The 26,307-nt window shown below is 36.4% G+C and overlaps 1 pseudogene; it reads right to left on the reverse strand.

Annotated features, from left to right (window-relative positions):
* Nucleotides 1-385: 385 nt before the first annotated feature.
* Nucleotides 386-26,307, reverse strand: part of LOC103673190 — an 80,868-nt pseudogene continuing 54,946 nt past the window's right edge.

The following is a 26,307-nucleotide window of genomic DNA, read 5'->3' on the forward strand; positions in this document are numbered from 1 at the left end:
TCTGTATGTACAGACGTCTGTGCAATTGCATGACAGGGATGGTGTACGGCCAGGCAGTATGTTGGTGGTGCAAAGGAAATCTCAGCCTCTGTTGATCGATGATTTTCGAACCCCGGAAGACAAAACAAATGAGGGCATGTTAACTTTGAGAGCAATGAATCCTTTTAATCCAAATTATGGTCACCCACTGTGCCACCAGCCCTGGCAGCACTCTTTCGGTTGCAAGGAGAAAACACTAGAATTGAGACTATTTCTCTGGTACCTCTCCGTCCTTCGTTGCTGGGAGGATGGGTGGAGGGAGGGCATAATGAACAAGAGGAACTCCCAAGTTATGACCTGGGAATGGGTATGCTCCCCCCACCAAAGACCTGACAGGGCACACAGTTCACATGGAGTCCACCTGATGTGAGTGTAGGGCAATTCCCATTGCACCAGCTGCCTGTTGGAGTGAGTGGACAAGGCCAGTTGGCTGCTCATTTTTGGACCTATAGTCCATTCTCTGCCTTGGATTTGTTAAATTGGAAATCTCAAAACCCTTCATATCAATATAATCCTAAAATTAAAAAAAAGTGGCTCAATCTACCGATTTAGATCAAGAGGCCCCTGAGAATACAAGGCTGGTCAATACGTCCTTCACTGGGCAGAGTACCCTTCACCTGAGGGCAAAGTTGAATAAAGTTGAGGGTGCCATGACTCTGAGTCCGGCCCACTTGGTGCAGATTTCTTACAAGACATTTAATGCTCAGGAAGAACGAAGGCAAGCTGATTTGAGTTTTGCTTTTGACACCTGGTAAAGAGTACACCAACACAAAGGGCAAGTCAGGATGTCCCAGGTTGAGCAAAGACCAATGTGCCTATTGTAAAGAAAAAAGGTATTGGAAGGAGATTGCCCAAAGCTTTCTAGACAGATGGTCTCTTGCAGCGAAGGATGGGGCAGGGAGAGTGAATAAAGGGACCCAGGGACCCAGGGATGCCTGGCTAGCGAGTGGCTCATTCGGTTAAGCACCTGCCTTCGGTCATGATCCCGGGGTCCTGGCATCGAGTTCCACATCAGCCTCCTTCTTCTCCCTTCCTGCTTCTCCCTACCTGCTGCTTCCCCTGCTTGTGTTCTCGCCCTCGTTCACTCTCTCTACAAATAAATAAGTAAAATCTTAACAACAACAACAACAACAAAAAAGGGACCCATGGCTTCTGGCCACATCGATGGCCTTATTAGAAAAACCACACAGGAGCCCTGGGTGCAGTTATCAGTGGGGTCCCAGTTGATGGACTTCTTGGGGGATGTCAGAGCAACCTTTTTGGTCTTAAATAGTACACTGGCTTCTTTAAACCCTTCTACTTCGTCCATGGTGGGCAGCACTGAACAGGACCAACAGTGGCCTCTGTTACGGCCCTTGTAAAGTAAATTAAGTAAACAGAAGTCGAGACATAGCTTTTTATACATGCCTGACTGTCCAATTCCTCTTTTGAAGGAGAACATTTATGCAAATTAAATGCTCAAAGAACTTTCTCACCTGAGAAATATCACTTGCGGTTACAAGTTCCATCTGAAAATGCCATAAGGCTTCAGCTGCTGCTGATGAACCCAGGAGACAGGAATAAGTCTAGACGCCACCTGAGATCTATGAACAAGTGAGGGATACCCAGGCGAGCTAAGTCAGCCACTCTGGTAGTAGTGTTATTCAAAGAATGAGCAAAATTTCCTCACGTTAAAGAGTATCCTTTTAAGGAGGAATCATTAGGAGCCATACTATCTATTTTTGATTGTTTTTTTACAACATGGACTGATTCACCCTTTGTCAGTCTCCTTGTAACACTCCTCTATTCTACCAGCGAGGAAGCCCCATTCAGAAGAATAATGCTTGGTTTGAGATTTAAGGGCTGTAAGTGAGATAGTGCAGGATATCTACCCTACGGTACCCAATCCATACACTCTATTGACTACTGTGCTCGAGACTATGGATGGTTCACAGTGTTGGTCTTAAAGAGTGTCTTCTTTTGTATTCCTTTGGAAGAAAAGTCTTAATTGCTGTTTGCTTTTGAATGGCAAAACCCAGAGACATGGGTCATTACCCAGTATTGTTGAACTATGTTCCCTCAGGGGCTTCAAAAATTTATCTACTCTATTCAGTGAGGAGCTGGCTAAGGACTTAAATGGGTTACATCTAGACCAAGGTCAATTATTGCAATATGTTCATGATCTGCTAATAGCCAGCCCCGATTACGAACATTGTCCAGAAAATACCATCACTGTACTTAATCACCTGGCATGTTGTCGGTCCAAGTTTTCCTCTAAAAAGGCCCAAATTTGTAAACGGCAAGTCTACTATTTGGGTTTCCAGTTAAATCAGGGGACCCAATGTTTAATGGCTAGTAGAAAGCAAGCCGTTTTGGATTTGGATATTCTAAGAAATTGGAGAGAGTTATGAGGGGTTTTAGGTATGGCTGGTGTTTGCAGAATCTGGAGACTTAATTTTGGCCTTATGACTAATCTCCTTTATGAAGCCTTAAAGGAGGCCCATTCAGAGCCCCTGGTATACTCAGGGGATTGCCAAAGGCCTTTGAGATGATAAAACGGGCACTAGATTTTGCCCCCGCATTCGGATTCCCTGATCCGAGAAAGGATTTTAAATTGTACATTCATGAAAGGCAGGGGCTGGCTTTTGGAGTGCTAATACTAATGCTGAGAGAAGTACCACGTCCTGTCGCTTATCTATCCAGACAACTGGACACTGTTGCAAAGGGATGGCCCCCATGTTTATGTGCAGTGGCTATCACCTGTGATTTACTACAGGAAACAGAAAAAATCATGTAAGGACAGCCCATGGTTATATATGTGTCCTTGCACTTGTTGGTATTATTAGAACAAAAGGGTTGACTGCAGGCCAAATGGGAAAATATCAAGTAATTCTTTTGAATCACCCAAATGTCATTTGAAAGACTATGAGCTTTTTAAAAATCCAGGCATTCTGCTGCCTTCTCCTTTGAACGAGACTCCCTCCCATAACTGTTTGGAAGTTCTTGAAATTGTCAACTGCAGTAGGCTTGATTTATCTGACCAGCTACTGACACCGACTGATTGAGACTTATTCACGCATGGCAGTAGTTCTCTTAATTATGGGCAGTGCTGGGTAGGATATGCAGTGGTGAGCGGCCAGTGAGTTGTGGAAGCAAGAGCGCTTCTCCTGGGCACATCGGCACAAAAGCCTGAATTAATAGCTCTCCTCAAGGAAGTAATACCAAGATATGGACTCCCTAACTTGTACCCAAAGTGTTGATGGATCCTCGTTGATTGCAGCAGCGACTCAACAAGTGAGTAAGGTCTTGGGCATTAAATGGAAATTACATGCATCATGGAGGCCCCAGCTTACGGAAAAATGGGGGAACAAAAATGAATCCTACTTTAAAAAAGACAATTGCAAAAAGGTGCCAGGAAACACATCTGAAATGGGATCGGGTCTTAGCAATTGCCTTCTTTGAATCTGGCTGGTCCCCAGAAGTGGGCTCTAATTAAGCCCTTATGAAATTATATCTGGGAGACCATTCCCAGTTCCCCAAGGCAGAGGGGAAGATATGCGTTTGGTTCAGGAAGTAAAACTAGTAATGGAATGTTCAGCGGTTGCATCAGTTATTAGTAGCTATGTATGAGTTTGTTCCTTTCAGGAAACCACCCCTCCTGGAAGCACCGCTACACCCCTTTAAGGCTGGTGACCAGTGTCTTGGTCACTGACTTGGAAAGAACAGGGCCCAGATCTTCAGTTGGAAGAGAAGTGGAAAAGATGCTACAATGCTCCCTGGATGACATACATATCCCTCAAATTGGCAGGAATAAAATGTTTGGTGCACCATACTTGTGTTAAACAGTGCCCTACACCAAATACTTGTGTTAAACAGTGCCCTACACCAAATACTAAGTCAGGCAACCAATCCCAGTGGGAAAGCCAACCCTTGGGAGATTTGAAATACTTATTTAAGAAAAGGAAAAATAAGTAACTGTGCAATGTTATTTACACTTTGGCCTATTTGCCTTCCCTGCAGGATGGAAAGATAATTCCCTAGACTGCATTGCTCAGACCTTGGCCTTGTCTACACTGGCTGTGGAGTGCTGGGTTTATCTCCCCAGGCCACAGGGGATGCTAGATCACAGTGATCCATTTGTGTATCCAATAAAAAAAAAACTTTACTCGGGTTCCTGAGGAACATTGAATCTGGCCGAGACAACCCAAACTCTCCCGGTGATGTACAGAGTTAGAATAATCCAGTATCCTGATGAAAATGATTTGGGAGTCCCTTGCCTGACTGCTGAGTCCTCGCTTAACTTGCCAACTTCTCTAGACGCCCTCGCTAAAGTAGTTCTGGACAATCGTATGGTTTTAGATGATTTGTTGGCTGAATAAGTGGGTATTTTGTGCTCTTGCAAATAATATCCTGCTATACCTCTAGAAAAACTTCTCCGGTTGAGACTAGTACGGAAAAAATTCGACAGCAAGCCACCTAGTTGCAAGGATCTCCAGGCCATCGTATGTCTATTTCAGAAGGAATGAAAGCTGGTCTTACTGGTTGGTTTACTGTCTTGTTCTCATGGGTCCCAAACAGGCTAAAATTTACTCTTTTCCCGCTGCCTCAAGGAATGTACCTACTATTTAAAAAAAAATCATCCACTGCTGTATACCTTAAAGCCAGGAAGGATGATTGGGAAAAACAAGCGCATGCTTACTGTAATAAGAATCCCCTAACAGGGTCTCCACTCAGCAGGGAGCAGCCAGATGAATACAATGCCCCTTTTTTCCATAGAAATGGAAGGTCTGAATTAACAGTGGGGAAATTGAAACCACTACAGAAATGTAAAGATGGAAGGACATTAGGATGGATGGCAGGCTTGTAGTCTTTGAGGCATTTCCCTGATGCAAGCCTCCTTTGCCTGTCGAGGTTATGAATTATCTTCCTCCTTTTTTTTTTTCCCCAAATTTTTATTTAAATTCTAGTTAGTTAACATATAGTGCAATATTGGTTTCAGGAGTAGAATTTCGAGATTCATCACTAACATATAACAACTAGTGTTCATTACAACATTGCCCTCCTGCCTTCCTTCTTTATATCCAAACTCGGTCTCCGCGTGACATGTTTTGGCTATGGAGCACAGAGGTCGCTTTTTGACAACACTTTTGATATTTGTACAATCTATAATGAAAACACCGGTCTCATTTCTGATACTGGTCATTTTCATTGTTTCTCCTTTTTCTTTTCATTCTAGCTAGAGGTTTATTAACTTAGTGATCTTTTCAAAGAACCAGCCTTTGGCTTCATTCACAGTTGTCTATTGTTTTTCTGTTTTCCCTTATCTTGATTTCCACTTTATCTTTACAACTTCCTTTCTTTTACTTATTTTGTGTTTAATATGCTTTTGTTTTTCCCAGGAGCTCCACTGAATTGAGGGGAGCTTAGCTGCAGGGTGTTGGGCAGCCAATTAAAACGAGCTAAAATGCAAGTCACAGTGGGGCACTTTTTCCGCTAAGTCCCATTTCACAAGTGAGAGACTAAACCCCAGAAAGCTCCGCTCCACACCTGTTCTTTCTTCCTCCATTTGTGATCCAACTTCGATGCCCTGGCTGGCTGTGCACCACGACTGCTGTGCGGTGAGTAGCTTTTTCCCCTGAGGACCTGCCAGGAAACCTTTGTAATTGTGGGTGTGCCTGTAAAAAATCATACTTTAGTTTTTAACAAAAAGCCATACTGCTTAGGTTCCCCCACCCGGTATGTTTTTTAAGGGAAATGCTGAACTTAATATTTGTAAACTTTCTTCTCTAATAAGGCTGTTTATTGGTATGAGTTCTGTCCCCTCATTATTGCTTTAGTGGCACCCATAAATTCATTATCTTGTGTTTACATTTTTTTCAGTACAAGATACTCTTATTTTCCATTTAATGTCTTTGAGCAGGGATATTTCTTGTACTGATTTCTGATTTAATTCTGTGTGGATAACAAATATACTCTGACTCGAGTAAAGTCAAATTTATGAGACTTGTTTTATGGCTCAGAATATAGTCTATGTTCATAAATGTCCTGTATATATTTGAAACAAATTTGTAGTTAGCTGCTGTTAGTTGCGTGTTCTAGAACAGTCTTAATTAGGTCTAGCTGGTTGATAATTGTGGTCAGGTTTCCTATATCCTTGCTGATTTCTAATCTTGTGCTATCAATTGTTGAAGGTATGTGTTGAAATCTGTTTTTGTGGGTTCATTTATTTCTCTGGGGTTTCTATAAGGTTTTATTTCTTATATTATGAAATTGTTACTTATGTGGTAAACATTTACAGTCGTGAATTACTTATGAATGGACCGCTTTTACAGAATCTATTTTAAATTTAAGATGGATTTAATTACCTTATTTAAAAATACTTAAAGAAAACCCTTTTAAGTGATATTTAAAACATTCAAAGAATGCAGACCTGAATGGTATTGAATGCTTGGATATATTTTTTATCTTAAAGTATATCCTTTAATTTGAACATTTTTCTTAATTTTAAGAATTCTCAGATAATTAAAAATGTGTTTCTACTAGTTTGATGCTGTTTTATGTTGGTTTAATTTGACTTTTTTCCGTTTTAGCTTAAGTGTAATTGGTTTGGTCTCCTTGAATTTCTCTTCACTTTCACTGTGTGATTACTACCATTTTTTAAAACAGATTTGTGTTTTGATATTCTATAGTGGTTATTCCTGTGGTCTCAAAATTATTAGCCACTTCACAAAGTATGTTGTTTGGTTTTAAAACTTCTTTAGGTCTGTAGTTTCATTTTCATCTCATTATTTTGAATATTTTCACCAGTGTGGTTTTGTTTTACTATAATCATGTTTTGTTCGTCAAAAATTAAGACTGCTTGAAAAAACTTTTTTTTTCCTTTTTTTTTTTTTTTCAGAGAGGGAGGTGGGGAGGGGCAGAGAGAGAGGGAGAGAGAGAGAATTTTAAGTGGCTCCTTTCTGGACATGGACTCGGTGGTCCATCTCAGGACCTGAGCCAAAGCCAAGAGTTGAACACTTAACCAACTGAGCCACACAGGTGCCCCGAATAACTTTTGAGTTATATTTTCTTCTGTATCTCATTTAAAAAAAAACCTTTGAGTGTTTTTTTTTTTTTTAACTTTGCTAATATGTGATGGTTATTTGATGTTTTGAGATTGGTTTAAGACCTGAGAATTTTTGTTATTAATTTTTTTGGTTGCATGAATAGAAACATTGAAAGATGGAGAAGTCATAAGACCATAGGCTGTATTTATTAGAAAACTCAGTCTGTTTCTCTTCTGAAATTTGATCAAGTATCCTTGAAATAAACTAATAGTGACAGGGATTCAGATATTTTGCTTGAATTCATTGAATGAATGATCATGGATCTTTGATGTATATAGTTCGGAGTCCGATGTATTGATTATTTCCTTAACTCACTGGTTTCTCCCTAGATGTTATCCCCATTATTTCTCAATCGGGAAGAGAAAATTATAGATATTCATTCTATTTCATTGTTGGAAAAGCTAGGAACAACACAAGGAATTTTTTGGATTTTCCTGTGCAGGTAGTCCACCTTTTGTGGGTATGGCAATGGTTGGGAAGGAGGTGTCCCTATTCTGTGCTCTTCTGCTCTGAGTCACCCATGTTTGCTCATGTGTTTGTTTGAATTTACAAAGAACATGATATAAGATGATGTCCCTTTATTTGTTTAGCAGGCAGTGATATTTTATCACAGCTTGATTTTTCACTCATCCTAGATATCCGAGGAAAACAGTTCTCTGTAGTTTAATTCTGTTATCCTAATATGAATTCCTCAGGCACAATGTATTTGTTTATTTTTAGAATAAACTAAAAACCAATGGAGATTTTTTTCTCCGCCAGAGTTAATATATACATCACCCGCCTCTAAACTCAGCATATTCACGAAGAGTAGAAAAAAGAATGAAAACACCGTCTGTTTTGTTAATACTAGAATAGTGGTACAAGGACATCTTTACTTGAGGATTTCAAATTTAAACCTTGTTAGATGAAAAGTATTATGGTTCATTTGCAATATGAATTGAAAGAAAATAACCAATATTAAGTCATCTTTGAAATTAGCATAATAAACATTAGAAAGGTCCAGTTAGAATCTTATTTTATCAAAATGGTGCTAGACCAATGTCTCCACTTTAAGCATTGTGTTTCAGGCAGAGATGTAACTTTTCTTTTTTTTCTTAAGATATTTATTTATATATTTATTTGAGAGAGAGAGAGTGAGAGTGAGAGTGAGGGGAGGAGCAGAGGGAGAGGGATAAGCAGACTCCATGCTGAGTGCAGAGCCCAACACTAGGCTCAATCTCAGGACACTGAGATCACAACCTGAGCTGAAATCAAGAGCTGGATGCTTAACTGACCGAGCTGCCCAGGCACCCCTAAGATACAACTTTTCAGTAGCATCAAATAACCTAATGTTGCAAGTATTATTAACAATAAGTTCAATTATGTAAGAATTGTAGTTAAGCTTTAATATCTATGTATTAGTTTAATGAGTGAAAAATTCAGTTCTGCTCTAGAGACCTCTTTGGTTATCCATAAATCCAGGAAAAAAGTCTATAAATTATGACCTTGTTCTTTTCTAACCCTACCCTAAAATGTGTTTAATAGTTTACTTACTGATCTAGTAAATCACTATTTTGTTCTAATCATCAGAGACAAATACATTATCATAGAATTTATCTTCTAAAAAAGAAAGGAAATATTTTGCAATACAAGTCTTCGATGCTACTTTTAATGTAACACTAATCCTTATTCACAAAAGATTGAAATCAAGCTATTATGTTAAGTTTTTATGAACATGATTTGTTTGTATTTTGTTTTAATGCTAAGGATTTAGACCAAATAAAGATTGTATTTCAGCAAAATAAAATTTTTCACTTTCTCAGATACGCTATTGACCAAGTGAAAGTTTTTATATTCATGCTTTATCTTTTTGGATAAGGTGGGGACCCCAGGAACTCATTATGAATGATTGAGAAAAGACTAACCTGGGAGGAGACAATGTTGATCTAGCCATATGCTCAGTGGCTGTTAGGTTCTCCAATGGGCATTGAGATCTATCCACACTGGAGTGTGAGGCTGCCAACAGCTGCCTGATTGTTTTCTGCTGCAGCCAGGTGTAATTCTTGATGCTTATGAAGTCTTGGCTCTAGAGGCATCAGTCTGACCCCAGGGAAAATCTCAGCTGGTAGGAATAAATGTTTTTATCCACTTTTGCACCAAAGAGGGTATAGTACCAATATATTTCTGGCTCCAAAAGAGTTACACTGATTGAAATTCACCCTTGATATTTACTCTCTAACTTAAATACAGAAGAGCTCATTAAGTTGTGGGAAAGGCAATGTGTTATTAAGCTCAGTTTTTTGAAAATTCAAGGGGGAGAATATAGGCACACATATAAACTGAAAGAAAAATTCTTCTCTACTTGGGAAGAAATCAGCAAAAGACATACAAAGCCAGGTACTGTAGTCTAATCAATTATATCACATACAATTTGATTATGAAACATGAGATTATTAAATAAGAATTAACTTCAACTATATACTAGTCTATAATTAATAATTCTATTTGAGTGTGGAGTGAGGTAGGGATCCATGTAGTTTGGGAAGTATGTAACTATAAAAGCACCATTTTCTTCTCATCTACAGTGTTTGCTCAGATGCACACACATTTCCACATATAGGGATCCATTTCTGTTTTTTTTCTTATGGTCAATTGATTTGTTTCTATTTCTCTAAGCTTTCACTAACTTCACTTTTGTTAACTGGTGAAAAAGCCTACAGGCGACTTCATTTTTTTCCATAATTAAATGTTTATTGTTGTGCTCTTTTATGAAGAATTGGCTTAAGTTAATACAAAATCTTGTAAAGATTTTGATAGGCATCTATGGATCCAATTTTGAAAGTATTTTGTATCTTCAAAATATTTTATGCAAGAACATTGTATATCTTCACTTTCTGACATGAAAGATTTGATAATTTTGTAGCCTTTCTATGTGTTTTATATATTTTTAACTCTTGACTTTGATTTTAATACTACATTTTCTAAAAACTGTTGCCAACATAAGAAAATTGTCTTTTATGATATCATGTGCATATGTATATGTGTGTGAATGTAGAGATTTTATTCAGTCCCCTACTAAAAAAAAATCAATTCTGTTATTTTATTAAATTGTTGGGGAGGTAAGACTCTATATAGAGGGTCTTAACTTTAATTTTGAGCTGTACTGTCATGTAATTCCCTCCTTTCTATCAGTAAGCCCTTTACAGATATACATTTTACTCTAAGTGTTAATTTCTCTGCCTTTTCTGGTGTTTCTTTTTTCCACATGGAACTAAATATCTTTTATTAGATTTCAAGTGCAATTTTACTGTGGTCTGAAATATACTTTGTATGATATCAGTTCTCTTAAATGCATTGAGGTTTGTTTCAGGGACCAGAATATTGTCTGTCTTAATGATTCTTTGGATTAAAAAAATAATTTGGTGTTGAAGGAGGAGGGTATATTCTATGGATGGCGGTAAAACCAACTTATTAATAGTTTTTTCCAGGTCTTTTCTAATCTTACTGATTTTTGTCTCTACTGGCTCTTTAAATTATTCAGAGAAGAGATTAAAATACCAAAAAATACCTCTTCTTTTTGAATAATTATAGCTGAATTATTAGTTTGGGCATTTTGATGCTCCATTGCTAGAGACATGCCCATTTATAATTTTATAAAAGATACCGTTTTCAATATGTATCTTACCTTTTTAATTTTTATGTGTCTTTGTATCTCTCTCTTTCTCTTTTTTTTTCTTCTTATCCTTTCCATACTTACTCTTTCCAATGTAAGGAATCTGGGGCTTCCTTGATCTGTGATTTCTTGCATTTTTGGAAAAAAAATTTCAACTACTGTTCTTTTTTTGTTCTCCTTTTTAATAAACTTAACTTTGTATGTGGTATGTTCCCAGGCTCCGACAAACACTATTTGACCTTTGTCACATTGCATGAAATCTCTTAGGCTCAAGAGCTTCATCTATAATAAAGAATATATTTCCCATACTATTTTTTTAGAATTAACTATAATCTATATCAAATGATTATAGACATATTTAGAGTGGATGGCTTTGATATCTATCATTGGATTATATTCAGAGCTATAGGTGAAAACCAGATCTATAAAATTATTTGTCTAAAAAATAAGATCTAACGTGAATTAATTGGGATTCTCTGATAAATTGAGATGGGATATTTTCTAACTTTTCTGCTATGATAATATTAGAAAATACACAATAAAAATAGCATTTGCCCTACTAAACATCACTCTTCTGTTCATTATACTCATGTAACAAGAATTATTGGGATTTGCCTTGTATGGTCTAGACTTCTACCCACTGATCTCTAGATTTGCTGCATATAGCTCTTATTTGATATATGAATTGTATTGTATGTATGATTTATATATGGAATTAGAGAAAAATAGCACTCCTAAAAAATGTCCAACATAAAAAATGGTTATAGACATTCAGATAGATATGAAGTATTACCAATTTTTGTTCTTTCAGTCTTACAAACTTTTCTCTCTCTCAATGGTAAATAGGTATTCATTGCTCATATCTATTAACACTACAAAAGATCATCTATCAGAGGAATTTCTTCAAATGTTGAATAAAATTTTGACCTGCATTGTTTTAATTAATTAATTTATTTATTTTAGCTTATGTCTCTCTAAGAGTATTTTAGTGGGAACACCGATCTTTAGGGAATGTTAGCTAAATCTCCTTGGGATTGGAAATCTGTTAATTTTGAACTCATCTTAGACTTAGTTCTTCCAAATTGAGTCACTTTATTGGTTCTTGGGTTTGTCTACTTCAAAATTTAACAAATCTCCACTTTAAATAATGGAGATAATCACAAACTTCTTGTACTTGAGAGCTTTGGAAGTCAAACTGTGGTTCTTTACAGCTGTACATGAGAAAATGAATGGAAATATGCCATGTGAATTCATATATGTTATTTATCTTTTCTAATTGCCTTTATTTTTTTAAAAGATTTTATTTATTTATTTGACAGAGAGAGAGACAGCCAGTGAGGGAGGGAACACAAGCAGGGGGAGTGGGAGAGGAAGAAGCAGACTCCCAGTGGAGGAGTCCGACATGGGGCTCGATCCCAGGATCCCAGGATCACGCCCTGAGCGGAAGACAGACGCTTAAGGACTGAGCCACCCAGGCGCCCCTAATTGCCTTTATTTGAAATGTTCATATTTCCTTCCCTGAGTCCCTAATTGCCTCAAACTTATTCAATTATAAACTTGTTCAGTTTTTTTTCTGGACTATCAGATAATCAAGTCCAAAAAAGAATTTACATATTACTATAAATGGCATCTTGATAACGATCACTGTAGGGCTGGCAGATGACAGTATTTGCATAGAAAAATAGCCAATTCTGTAACATCATATTCCTACTTGGATCTGCTCTCCTTAAATCACCTCAATGCCAATCAGACTTTCATGTCTTGTACCCCATTTCATTAAGGGATTTATTTCTCCTCTGACAAATATTTATGCAAATTTGTTTAATTGATGTTTTGGCGATAAAAGAATAATGTATTACTTTCTCCTAATAACCAATTTTTAGTTAAACACAATTCTATAAATTCTTTATGACATAATTCCTATCCTCGAATATTATGTTTTGTCAGAGTTGTTGAGCTTTCCGACTTAACATATTCTAACTGTCCAGGATCCTAGAGTTCTTCCCATAGACACTTTGTATCTGAAGCCCATAATTTTTGGTAATGTTAATGCCAGTCAGGCACATTTTTCAGCATAAAGAGTAACTGGTTAGGCTGCCATATGTTATAGTAGGTATTCAAGAAATGATAGCTATTTCCTTTTGGCTCAGGCAGCATTCCTTAAATTTCACTTCTAAATTCAAGAAACATGGGGCACCTGGATGGCTCAGTCTTTTAAGTGTCTGCCTTCAGCTCAGGTCATGATCCCAGGGTCATGGGATCAAGCCCTACCATGCTGGGCTCCCTGCTCAGCAGGGAGTCTGCTTCTCCCTCTCCCTCTGCCTCTCCCCCTGCTTGTGTGCGTGCGTGCTCTCTATCATATAAATAAATAAAACCTTTTAAATAAATAATTTCAAGAAACATATAACTCTTCATTCCCCTGCAAAACCCCATTTATTCTTCTAGTGGTTTTCTTTTGTTTCACCTATGTATATTAGATTCTAGGTTTTAGACTGGTGGTTGTGCCTTTTTTCTTTTTTCTTTTCTTTTTTGGGGGGGCAACTGGAAAGTAACTGAAGTGCACGCAGAAAGGGTGGATTTAGGGATCCATATTCAAGTTGCTGTGTAAGGTAATAAGGAAAATCTGTAATTAAAATCTCTGATGTTTGAATTTGGAAATGGAGCTCCATGATTTTCAAGAAAACTTAATCTCATTTTTAAATTTCGACTTAATATATATTTGACAATTTTAGAGAAAGCATGTGTCATAGCATACCAGAATGTGCAATATTAAGTATGAGAACTTAAATATATGAAAGAATTTGGGTCTAAATATATGGAAGAAATTGGGTCTAAAGTTAAACTCTAAATACTAAAGTGATTTTTTTTTTTCCTAGAGTGACAAAAGAAAACCCTTAACATTTCTTGGTGGCTTGGTTAGGGAATGAGACAAGATGACAAAAAATAATAAAACAGATTTTTAGAAAATAATACAAACCGTCTGATCTTCAGGGACTTTTGCCAGACCAAACCATTTGAATTTTCTTTGCAGCTATCCTGCAATTAATATGCTAATGATAGTATAATACTGGCAGCAATAACTATATACTTTAGGATTTAGCGAGCTCTACCTGCTCATTTTGTGTCCAGCCAGATGTATAAACAGCTGAAAATTATACTGTCAGTGAAGCAAAATTAGAAATCTTATATTTTAGAAGCAAATCTACCTAAAGAAAGAATGCACCCCCCAGTATAAAAGGAACAGTTTAGAAAGAAATTTGCAACAAAATTTTTCAATTTAGAGAGCTTTTTATTTTATTTTATTTTATTTTTATTTATTTATTTTTTTAAAGATTTTATTTATTTATTTGACAGAGATAGAGACAGCCAGCGAGAGAGGGAACACAAGCAGGGGAGTGTGAGAGGAAGAAGCAGGCTCATAGCGGAGGAGCCTGATGTGGGGCTCGATCCCTTAACACTGGGATCACGCCCTGAGCCGAAGGCAGACGCTTAACCGCTGTGCCACCCAGGTGCCCCTAGAGAGCTTTTAAAAATCTATTCAGGTCTTGTTTTGTTACATATCATGTCCACAATGGCTGGAATGATATTCACAGCATTCCAAGTGCTCAGTCATTATTTTTTTTTAATAGTAAGAATGACCATTATGAAAATACGGGGAAAAAAATGAACATTATACAGCATTGTTTATTGGAAAATGAATAATGTTAACATCTATTTACATGACTATACTAGCACGTATGTGTGGTAAAATTACATCTATTACATGACTATACTAGCATGTATGTGTGGTAAAATTACATCTATTACAAACAATATTAAATACAGCCAAATGCTTATTATTAGCAAGAAATCATCCTGATACAATATAAGCAGGTTGTTAATGTAGTGTTGCTTTAAAAAAAAAATTGTGGAGCGTGTGTATGTATGTGTTCATGTATTGGGGGAGTTGTCTGAAAGTTAAGATTGAGTAAGGTAGGGATAGAAGTGAATTAAGCTATTATAAAACATTAGCAAATTATGTTAAAATTTGTATGTATGATATTATTCCATTTGTGTGCATGAGAATGAATATTTGTGTATGTTTATTATTGTGCATAGTACAGAAGTGTACCTGTATGTGAGTTATGTATCTGTGCACTGAGATGAATGGTCATGAGATCGAATAACAATGTAATAAGGTATAGAACGAGTATCAACACGATGACAAAAGGTGGGGAGTATGGAGTCCTCATCACAGAGAGGTCAGTGTGTTCCAGCTGCAGACTAAGACACAGGCAGCGCTTGGACATTCTAAGATCCTCTAAGTCAAAGGATAGATGTTAGGTTGCCTGGGGACTAATGACGTGGAGACAGTACTACTGAAAATGCTTGAGCGATGCTCATGCCCAACACCACCTAGTTTTCGTTTTGTCTCCGTGGTATTCTAGCTTCATGAACTTTCTGAGGTACAGTAAGAATAAAGATGTAATGAGATGTTTTTAGTATGATTACCTCAGATTACATTAAGAGTCTGTATTCATGCTAGGAAGAATAAAATGACATTTAGGTAAATATTCTTTAATTCCACCCCCCCAAAAAATAGAAACTAAAAGGGATGTATGTGAGACCTTGAGTTGTTGAGATTTTTTAGTTAAATGCATTTATGGGATAATCTATTTGTTTTTCACCTAAATTGTTCATCTGGGTGTAAAAAGCAAAAGTTTTATGAAACTGAAGTGTGTCCTTTTTTTTCACCAAAAAAATTGGATATTCTCCATGTCCTGATCAGCTTCCCCAGGCTCCTCTTTGACCATACAATGTATATGATTTTGGCTGGAGCCATCTGCTGAAATTTATAAATTCACCATTGCCTGCCAAGCAGCATAACCAACGAAGAACGTCCCTGCTGTAGGAAGCTGGAAGCAATGCAAGTGCATGACTCCTGCCCCAACTACTAGGAATCTTGAGTGCCAGTCCTAGAATATACATCTTATGTATATATTATGTGGGTATGTAACACACACACATAAACACAAATATATGTAGCACTGTATATATTCCTGTGTATACATGTGGCGCTATCTGTTTATAGTAGAGCGGGGGAAGCATGCTCCCAATATCATGCAGGCAGTTGGCAATGTGTTTACCTAGATCTGTGATGTGAGATTCTGTAGCAAATGGACATTTACCAAAAATCATATTTTAGCTGAACATTCATGGGCAGCTAAGATTTATCAACCTCTTTGAGAGGCACATTAAAACAATTATTTTGTATTTGACAATTAAAAAGTATCATACTCATTGGATGTGTCTTTTTCTTTCTCACACACATATGCACACACATAGGCCAAATCCAATTCTTCTCTATGAGAGGAAAAACAGTCCTGACTTGTTTCTCTGCAGTTCCACATGACTTAGTTCCCTAAACCATTATTTTCTGGGATTTTTGTCACATGACTAATGTAAGAAACATGATTATTACTGTTACTATTTTTACCAGTATAAAAGTAGTCATGGTGCATAATTGACATAAAAAAATTCCACTGAAGTAGGCAAGGGAAAAGTCTGAAGGTAAAATGTTCTTATTCACAATCAGAAAAAGCTTTGGTTACTTTAGGCGTATAGCAGTTATTATACAAAAGAAGCTGGTCCATTGCTTCCTAGAAAAGTATTAAATGGAGAAACAGAACTCATCATTTAGAAGGAAAGGAGAAACTGCTAGCAGGTGAAAACTTTGGCCATGAAATCACCCTTTATGCCAGGGATTGCTTTTGCAGGATTAAAGTAAAATTGAGAAACCATTTTGTGAGGGAGAATAAAAATTGGGGGTGAGAAGAAAAAAAAACAGTAATAGGAAAAAGTTACTTGGGAAACTATAAGAATAACTCTTCTCAGAACTCTCCTCCTAAGTGACTGATTGTAATTGTAACACGATTACATGATTTCTGCCTTGGGTTATACCTGCGTAGATAGGTTAGGAGAATATAAATATATTTTGCACGCTAGAAGCAAAGAAATAAAAAGAAAGCAATTAGCTTTGTGAAAATGTTTTATAATAGGTTAAAGAAATGTTTTATTTTTCTATTCTCTTTAGCCTAAGTTTCAAATATAATATCCTCATTTAATATTAACTGTTATTAAGTATTCAACTTCTCAAGTGGGATTTGGAGTTTGAATCAGAAAATAAGCATTCCTTTTCCTAAAACTGTGCCTGCAAACTAATTCTGAACCACTGGGTGATGTTTATAGTGGTCCTTGTAAGACAGTATCACTTAAAGATAATAAAACTTTCTCTACTGAATTCCAAGAAAGTATCGACTTAATAATTATGGCCACTTTAGGGTAATAGTCCAAATTCCAAACTTCATCAGGTTTTGAAATTTCTCTCTTTCCCCCAGTTTGAGCAGACTGCTGCAAAGCAGTGTGGTCTTTTGTCTTTAACTTTTAGGTCCTCTCAAAACCAACACAACTTCCTTAGCTGTAACTTCTGACTTCCTTGGTTTTCGAGCATGGAGAGAATGGGGAGTTAAGACAGAAAACAAATTATAAAAATCTGAATGTTGAAATTGGTTGGACACTAGATTTCTGTGGAAATGGCAGATACTCAAAGCTGACTCTCATGGAAGCACTAATGGCTTTTTAAAGAAACCCATCTTCAAAGACCTTGTAGTTCTTCTCATGAAAAAAAAGTTTCTGAGCACTTTATATGTGCCAACACTATTCTAGGCTTTGAGATACTGAAGTTTAAAGAAAGGGAAGAAAGTACAAAATGCCACAGGATGAAATGCGCTTAGGTGTTCCAGGGACAATGAGGAAGCCAGTGTGATGGGAGCAGAGGGAGCTTGAGTGATCTGGGATAGTTAACGGGGACCAGGCTGAGTCCAGGATGAATAGGAAAAAACTGGTGACTGGCCGCATGCCTCAGAAATTCTGAGTTCAAATGCATGCCTTCATCCCTAATAAAAATGTTTAAAACACCCAGTTATTTTACTGTACAGCCAAATGAGAGTACCACTGTTGAAGGATGCTTCCAACTATCTTTACTCTGAGCAAACTGGAGTTCATTGAAGTGATCTAATTTTAATTGTGTTTTTAAAGTACCCCTCCTGTTACTTTGATGAAAGACTTTTACTTTGATGAACGACTGTAAAGGATCAAGGACAGAATAGTGAGACCAGTTAAGTGGTTATGGCAAACTTCCACATAGATGGCAGTGTGCTGGATCAAGATGATTGTGGAGAAGTGGGGAGAAGGTGTTGAAAACGCCTAATAGTAGACCTGATGGGATATTCTGGAAAATTATATATGAGGTATGAGTAAAAAAAAAGTCCAGATGATGTTGAATTTTTTGGTCTGAGTAACTGGAAGAGTGAAGTTGTTCATTAAGATGGATAGAAGCTGTGAAGGGACAGGCATGCAGACTGTGAACCTGTTCAAGTCAGACAAGGATGGGCAGGTATTCAAGTCACGGGCAGTATTCTTAGAAGGAACAGAGTCATGGGAGCTGTCCCTAATTTCTGCAATGTGTGGAGGTGGAGGCGAAGGCAGGCATTTCACTGGAAACACTGAGATCTGTGGCGCCTTCTTGAATTTTGCTGAAGAAGCCAGGAAGTCTGAGGTCGAGCAGTTGAAGAGCAGTGCTTTCTGGACTTCTGCTGATGAATGACGAAGGCCAAAGTAGCTGTGTCTTAATCAACCCCATGGAATCTATCTCACACAACTCTCATAAAACTTAGGTATGACACTTGATAGAAAGAACAGTAGATTATTTCTTGTGTCAGTTTACTTTCTGAGCAGACCTATCAATTGACATTCTGCCACAAGCAGGGTTTTCTCTCCATCATGTGTGGATTTAGTTTTAACAGTGAGCTGGAATGCCCCCAACCCCTTGCCCTAGTCTTTAGGAGACGCAAATAAAATTCTCCTTTGTCTCCTTGAATTCTGATTCAATTCTGTGAGATGAAGATAGAAACTTCTATCAGTACGTACCCTTACTAGAGTGTGTGGGCTGCAGGTAGACTGTAGAAAAATTTTTGCATCTACTGTCCATCAGGATCCTTTATTTTTTTAAGGTTTTTTTTTTTTTTTTTTAATTTGAGAGAGAGACAGTGAAAGTGAGTGAGCAGGGGGAAAGAAAGAAAGAGAGAGAATATCAAGCAGACTCCCCCTGAGGCGCTCATTCTCAGGACCCTGAGATCCTGACCTGAGCCAAAACCAAGAGTTGGATGCTCAACCAACTGAGCTACCCAGGTGCCCCTTTAAGGATCCTTTTTATATGTTCTGTGTATTGAGGGTAATAGTCGAGTACACCTTCATTCAGCTTTTGCCGATCAAGTATGGCGGCTGAATTAGGAAACTTGGAAGAGTTGACATGTATTGATTTGGGACTTCTGCCAAAACTAAAGCTGCAATGGGTTTATTTTAATATATTTTTACATGCACATAGTTTTTTTTTTTAATTTTACTTATGTCACTTGACCTTCGTGATTGCTTATGAGTCAAAAATGACAGTTATTTATTATCCTCATTTACAGATGAAAATTGGGCTCAGAAGTTCAATGACTTGCTTCAGGTGATATAAACAGAAAATGAAAAAATCCTATTTGAACATAGGTTTTGTGATTTCAGAAAATATTCTCTAATACAAGAATGCTACTATTCCCTGTTTTTTTCCTCAAAAGTGAGTCATATAACCATTCCTTTTAAAAGAAAAGTAATCTTGTGTTTTCTTAGTATCTCTATATATCTTTCTTAGTGCAATGCTACTTAAACATATGTATGTAACTTAGGTGATGTCCGTGTCTAAAGCTTATGTTTTTCAGATGTTCACAAAGCAAAAGCATAAAAGTCAAAGTTAATGCTATTTTGTGTCTTGCAATGAAAAATAACATTTATTTGGCTTTTTTTTGCAATAAATATTAATAATATCTGGCTAAAACACTAAAATAGATTAAGGCACAGGACAGTAATGTAATCATAAACTAGAAAAAAAATCATATTGAAAAGGAACCATATTGGATAAAATTCACATATATAGCTTTTAGTTTCAGGGTACCACACACAGTGAGGTATGCAGACTCAAAGTCAGTTTTACTTGCTTAAGGAATCAAATGGTAAATTTGAGACAAAGGAGAAATGAGAAAATTAAAAGTGAGATGCTGTAGGGGGAATCCATATAGTGAGAGCTCCAAAACTGCTCAAACTCTCTCCAAGTTGCTGTTTGACTCCTGTAATACGTATCTTTAAAAGAGATTCCAAGGTCCCAGCTAATTACAACAGCTGGGAAGATAAAAGATCAAATAAGTTTCTGCTACTGCCAACTTCAGGAGTCAGAGTGTTTGGCATTCAAACCTAGCAAATTTAACTGCCTGCTAGAATAAAAGACAACATTAATTAAAGGAGGATAACAGAGGCAGACAGTCTACAGTATATTTATAATGTCTAGTATGCAATCAAAAATTACTAGGCCTACCAAAACCATGGAAATGTAACCCATTGGCAAGAATGAAAACATTCAATAGAAACCAACCACAAAATGACCAAGAGGTTGTATTTAGGAGACAATTTTAAGGTAGGTATTTTTAATATAGTCAAGAACTCCAAATGGAATCATCATATAGAACCAGATTGAGAATCTAGTGGGGGAAAATTTAAATTGCATGCACCTAGCAAAACTAATCAAGTAACATGAAACAAATTGTCAATTTCAGGAGTGAAAATGAAAACTCTATAGACACTAAAACATTAATATAAAATATTACAAAAATTTTAGTCTAATACATTTGACAATTTAGAGAAAAGAGAAAAATATCTTAAAACATAGCATAACCAAACTGATTATATAATCTTAAACCTATTTGAAGAGATAATATCCTACTTTAGATCCTCTTGTATAGGTATCTCCAGTCCAATGTGGCTTCATGGATGCATTTTACCTGCCTTTACAAAGGAATATCATAATCCCACAGGATCGATTCCAAAGAAGTACTTAGCACACGAAGGCAAGATAGAATAAAAATGCTATAAAGATTGGAGTGGGAGAAATAAAACTCCATGTGTAGATTACATGATTTATGAGCATACTTTTAAGAAATACATATTAAAATATTAAATATTGCTGAGGAAAAATTAGAGAAGACTTTATGAAATAGAGTGTCATACAGTGCTTATGAATTGGATGATTTGATGTTGTTAAAATGCTCCCAAATTATTGTTTGGATTCAAAGTAGTTACCCCCAAATTACAAGAGATTTTTAAATATAATTTGACAATTCTATACTTACATCAAAACTTAAGCATCCCTTTGCCTCGTTTGAATATTTTAGTGGGCTCTTTTCCAGCTTGATAATTCTTTCTCCTTTTCTGTCTAGTCTGAGACAATTCAGCTATCAGATTTTTATTTTTTATTTTTATCTATTTTTTTAATTTTTTATTTTTTTTTATTTGACAGAGAGAGACAGCCAGCGAGAGAGGGAACACAAGCAGGGGGAGTGGGAGAGGAAGAAGCAGGCTCCCAGCGGAGGAGCCTGATGTGGGGCTCAATCCCAGTAAACTGGGATTACGCCCTGAGCCGAAGGCAGACGCTTAATGACTATGCCACCCTGGCACCCCAGCTATCAGATTTTTAATATCACTTGTTTTCATCTTTAGAATTTCCATGTACCTCATTTTAGGATTTCATGAAAATTTTAATCTTTCTTTTTTTTTCTATTTTATTTTAAGGTTTCTTGACTTCAGGACTGACATTTTGGGACAGGATATTTTGGGACTGATGACATTTTGTTGTGGGAGGGTTTTTCTGTGCACTGTAGGATTTTTTAGTTTTTAAAGTTTTATTTACTTTAGTGAGAGAGAATATGTACATAGGCCCACAAGAGGAAGGGGAAGAGGGAGAGGGAGCGAGAAACTGCTGAGCTTGGAGCCTGACCCCTGAGGATCCCAGAACCCCGTGATGATGACCTGAGCCAAACTCAGGAGTTGGAAGCTCAACCGACTAAGCCACCAGGTGCCCGCCCCTGCACTGTAGGCTATTCAGCAGGATTTCTAACCTGTACTCACTAGATGGCATAGAAACTCCTTCCCCAATTATGACAATCAAAAATATCTCCAGAAATTGCCAAATATCCCCAGAGGGGGAAAAAATCACCCCCTGTTGGGAATTCTTTGTGCTATTTAAGTTGTGTGTATTAATGTGCATTTATTCCAATATTTGAATCACTGAGGATTTTTTGTCTTATTTTTCTCAGTTTTTGGTCAAGTTCTTGTCTTGCCTCGAATTCGGTTTATTTGGGTCCTTATTTGGTATATTGCTCATTAAAAAGATAATTTCAGGTTAATGTTATGTTCTTTCTAGAGAGTTCGATCTTTGCGTCTTCTGTGGTAGTTTTCCTTCTTTGTGTGTGTGTGTGTGTGTGTGTGTGTGTGTGTGTGTGTGTTTAAGATTTTGTTTATTTATTTGAGAAAGAGAGAGTGAGTAAGATAGGGAGCATGAGTGGGGTGGATGGATAGAGGGAGAGGGAAAAGCAGACTCCCTGCTGGGCAGGGAGACTAATGCAGGGCTTGATTCTAGGCCCCTGGGATCATGACTAAGCTGAAGGCAGACCCTTAACCAGGTGAGCCATCCAGGCACACCTCCTTCTTTGTAATTTTAGCCTCTCTAGCTCCAGTTGCTTCTGGAAGTCCCTTACCTATTTAAAGGCTTTTAAAGATTATATACTTTTCAATTTAACCTCAGCAGGGATGATGTTCTGCTTCATACTACATCTTATACAAAAGCAGAATAATGTTATTTACCTGTATTTAATTTTTGATAGGTCTCCGAGGTATATGACTCCTGGTCCATAAGTAAACTTTTCAGCTATATCCAATGTTATACTTATAATATCCATTCATTTTTTTCATGACTGATCTGTATGTTATTTCCAAATTTATTTAGTTTTTTTTCTTTATATGGCCTTTTTTTCAAGTAGTCTACATTTATCTTTACCTGAATTGGAATCATATTTAATATGAACTTTTACTTTGTTTATAGTCTAGTATTCTTGGGTTGCTACACTAAATCTTACTTATTTTTGTTGGAATTTCCCTTTGGGATTGCACCATTTTTCAAGAGGGTCAGGATGAATTTCACTCTGTCACACATGGCACGGGTCTAGGAATAGAAGTCACTAGGTTAAAGGAAAAACTTACAAGGCTATTGTCAGAAAGTAAAGATAAGAACTTCCCTCTTAACTCTTTAGCCCACGAAGTAATATATCAGAATTTGGATGATTTTTCAGATAGGAGTTTTGTTAAACCTTCCAGTAGAAAGAATACAACTGCCTTTGGGTCTCTCTTTTTTTTGGGGGGGGGGGATTTAAGGATAGTCTTGTTAGTGATATCCTTGCTATGCTTATATTTAATATTGTGCATTCTTTTCCAAACCTTAACTAAAAAGATTTCCTAATTGACCTTCATTTCTCTTGGTTCACCTTAGCAAAATGAGGGGAAAAATAGACTTCTTCAAATCAGTAGTTTGTCATATTCCTGAACCAATACTGAACCAATTCAATTGCTTGATGACATTGAACAATGACAAAGGATATATTTTTAAATATATGATACAGTATTTAAAGCTTACATTATGTGGAATAAAATCAGTTTTTATTTATCTTCAATATTTTCAACTTCTTCTTGGCCTATGCTCTCCTCATCTTTGAGGAGGAAGTTTTGTCATTCTTCATGCTGCTCTAGATATTATTGTTGAGATGTGTGTTGCCCTCCTGTCCAGAGTTTTAGAAGATGTCAAATTATCTTAGACATCACAGACCTATTAGAATTGAGATGGGCATTTTTCTAATTGACGTCATCAAAAAGTTAAGATATTAGTTTTCTTTGTCTTTAAAAACAATCAAGACTTTACAGACCTATTAATACAAAGAACAAACTTTTTGCCAGTGTCTGACCACTTGTTTTAATCAAACTAGTTACTATGTGGGTTTCGTTGTTGTTTAAGTATCTCAATCGACAATACCTTATAATGCACAAGAAACTGTGTTCGTCTAGGAATCTTTAGCAATGAGAGTTCTGAAATTACTTCGGGTATTCGAGTTCACTTATTTATTCTGTCCACAAATATTTTAGTATATACTCTGTATCTATCACTTTGATTAAAACTGGTCAAAACTCTGACTTAATTGATCTTACATTGTGAGTTAGAAATAAATAATACAGCGATTGTTATTAGTGAATAAAAGTGAAAGAGAGAAAAAATGATTTATAATTTTCATGATGATGGGATTGTTTTTTGGTGGTTGATATAATTTTTATCAGAAGACATCCATGGAGAAACAGTTGAAAGGGAAAGAATCTGTAGTGAATTAATAAGAAATAAACTTAATACATCCAAAGCAGTAATTTTATTATATGTACCTTACTATTTATAAAATATGAAGGCATCAAAGACTTTCAGATTTTTAAACAATTATTTTTAAATACAGTCCCAAACTTATAAAGTTGTACATGTTTAAGGTATATAGCATGATGTTTTTATATAAATATACAGAATGGAATGATTGCTGCAATCTATCGAAGTAACATCCATTTCCACACTTAGTTATCACTCTGTGCGTGTGCATGGTGAGAGCACCTGAAATCTACTCCTAACAGACTTCCCAGCATACAACATAGCATTATTGATTAGTCATAATGTTGTATGTTAGGTCTCTAAGCTTATTCAGCCTGCAACTTTACCTTTTGACCAACATCTCTCCATTTCTCCCATCTTCCACTCCTCGGAACCACTATTCTGTTTCTATGTATTTGACTTTTTTTTTTAGAATCCACACATGAGTGAGATCATGTAGGATTTTTTCTTTCTACATCTGGCTTATCTCACTTAGCATAATGTCTTCTGAGTTCATCCATGTTGTTGCAATTGGCAGGATGTTTTTTTAAGGCTGAATAATAAGGCTGAATTCTATTTAAAAGTATAATCAGTAACGATTTTACATATTGTGTAAAAATTGACATTTAAATTGAGACAAAGGATATGAAAGGATATTTTATTTGGGGTCATTAAATTGCACAAAGGTTAGTTGAGGTACACGTTTTTCATCTAGTTAGAATATAGTCCTACCCTCATCACAAGATGACACGGCTTCACAAGTCCTTTTCTGTTTATAGAGAAATGTATTAGTTTAAATTCCTGGGTTTGCAAGGAAATATCTATTGATAATTCTATTTTTTGTTTTAATATTAGTTTATCTAATTTGCATAATAAAATATTGTTTCAGCCAAGTGTATATAAATATTTACTCGTAGGTCTCCTAGGAAAGAACGCAATTCACTAAATCATTTTATCTCTTTGAAAGAAGTCATAGACACACTTATACATACGTATATATGCCACATTTAGGTGGCTATAATTTTCAAATGGCTATCTTTAATTCACCTCACTTTTAAATTCATTCAGACATGGGGCACCTCACGGCTCGGTTGGTAGAGCATAGGACTCTTGATCTCGGTGTTGTGAATTCGAGCCCCATATTGGGTGTAGAGATTACTTAAAAGTAAAATCTTTCAAAAAATTTATTCAAACATAATGAAAATAATTTAGTTTGCTATTAGAGCATCCAATATTTAACCCACATTAAGTCAGAAAGCTCAGATTTAGATAAGTATTAGTCTGATTCTTGATAATTTCCAAAATATTACTAGTCTAATACAGAGTCTAATTTTGAACTGTTTTCTTACATCATTTGTTTTACTCAGTTGTGCTGCTATTACAGATGCTTAATGATCAAAGAGTTTGCAGCGTGGTTCAGACAGTATATAATCAGTCTGACATTTCATGAGTTCATGGGAGATTTTGTAACAGATTTTTGTATAAGATTATTGAAGAAGAAGTAGTTGGTGACTTAATCAAATTTATTTAGCTAATTGCTGACAAAGGCTGGCAATTCTCTTGATGATAATTGGTACTTTATCAAAAGTTTCCTGAGGATAAAAGCATAAAAGGAGGGGGAAATTGTAGTATCCAATATTACAAACTCTAAGGTGAAATAAGTTAATTGCATCAGGGAATGCTAACTATCCTTCAGTATCCATTCTCTTTTTTATTTTAGTGAAAACATCTCCAGCCCAGAATTCTTGATGACCGTGAGGTCACAGTACTAAAAAATACAGTTCAGTCTCTTTTAAATACTTTCAGGTGACCATGCCAGTAATTCTGGCCATTGGTGTATGATTGGAAGTGATAGAAACACCTTCTGTGTTGATTCTAGAAAGAAGCTTACCTGGACTGTGGTGAGGATGATAGGGCTTAATTAACCTTAGACTGCCCACCTCTGTCATACTGAATAATGGAAAGATACACTTCTAGCTTTTTTAAGCTTCTTTATGTATATGCTGAAGGATCTTCATTAGCTGCTTAGCCTGTCATATGCACCTGTTATCAGAGAAAAAAAATTAGTGCCTATTTGACTCCCAGTAAACACATACACCCTGAGTTTTCTGATTATTATTCTTCAAGTGTATTAATTTTTTAAGCTAGGTAAGTAAAACAATGTGCCC

The sequence above is a fragment of the Ursus maritimus genome, unplaced genomic scaffold (genome assembly GCF_017311325.1).
Source record: "Ursus maritimus isolate PB19 unplaced genomic scaffold, ASM1731132v1 scaffold_4, whole genome shotgun sequence".
NCBI lineage: Eukaryota > Metazoa > Chordata > Mammalia > Carnivora > Ursidae > Ursus > Ursus maritimus.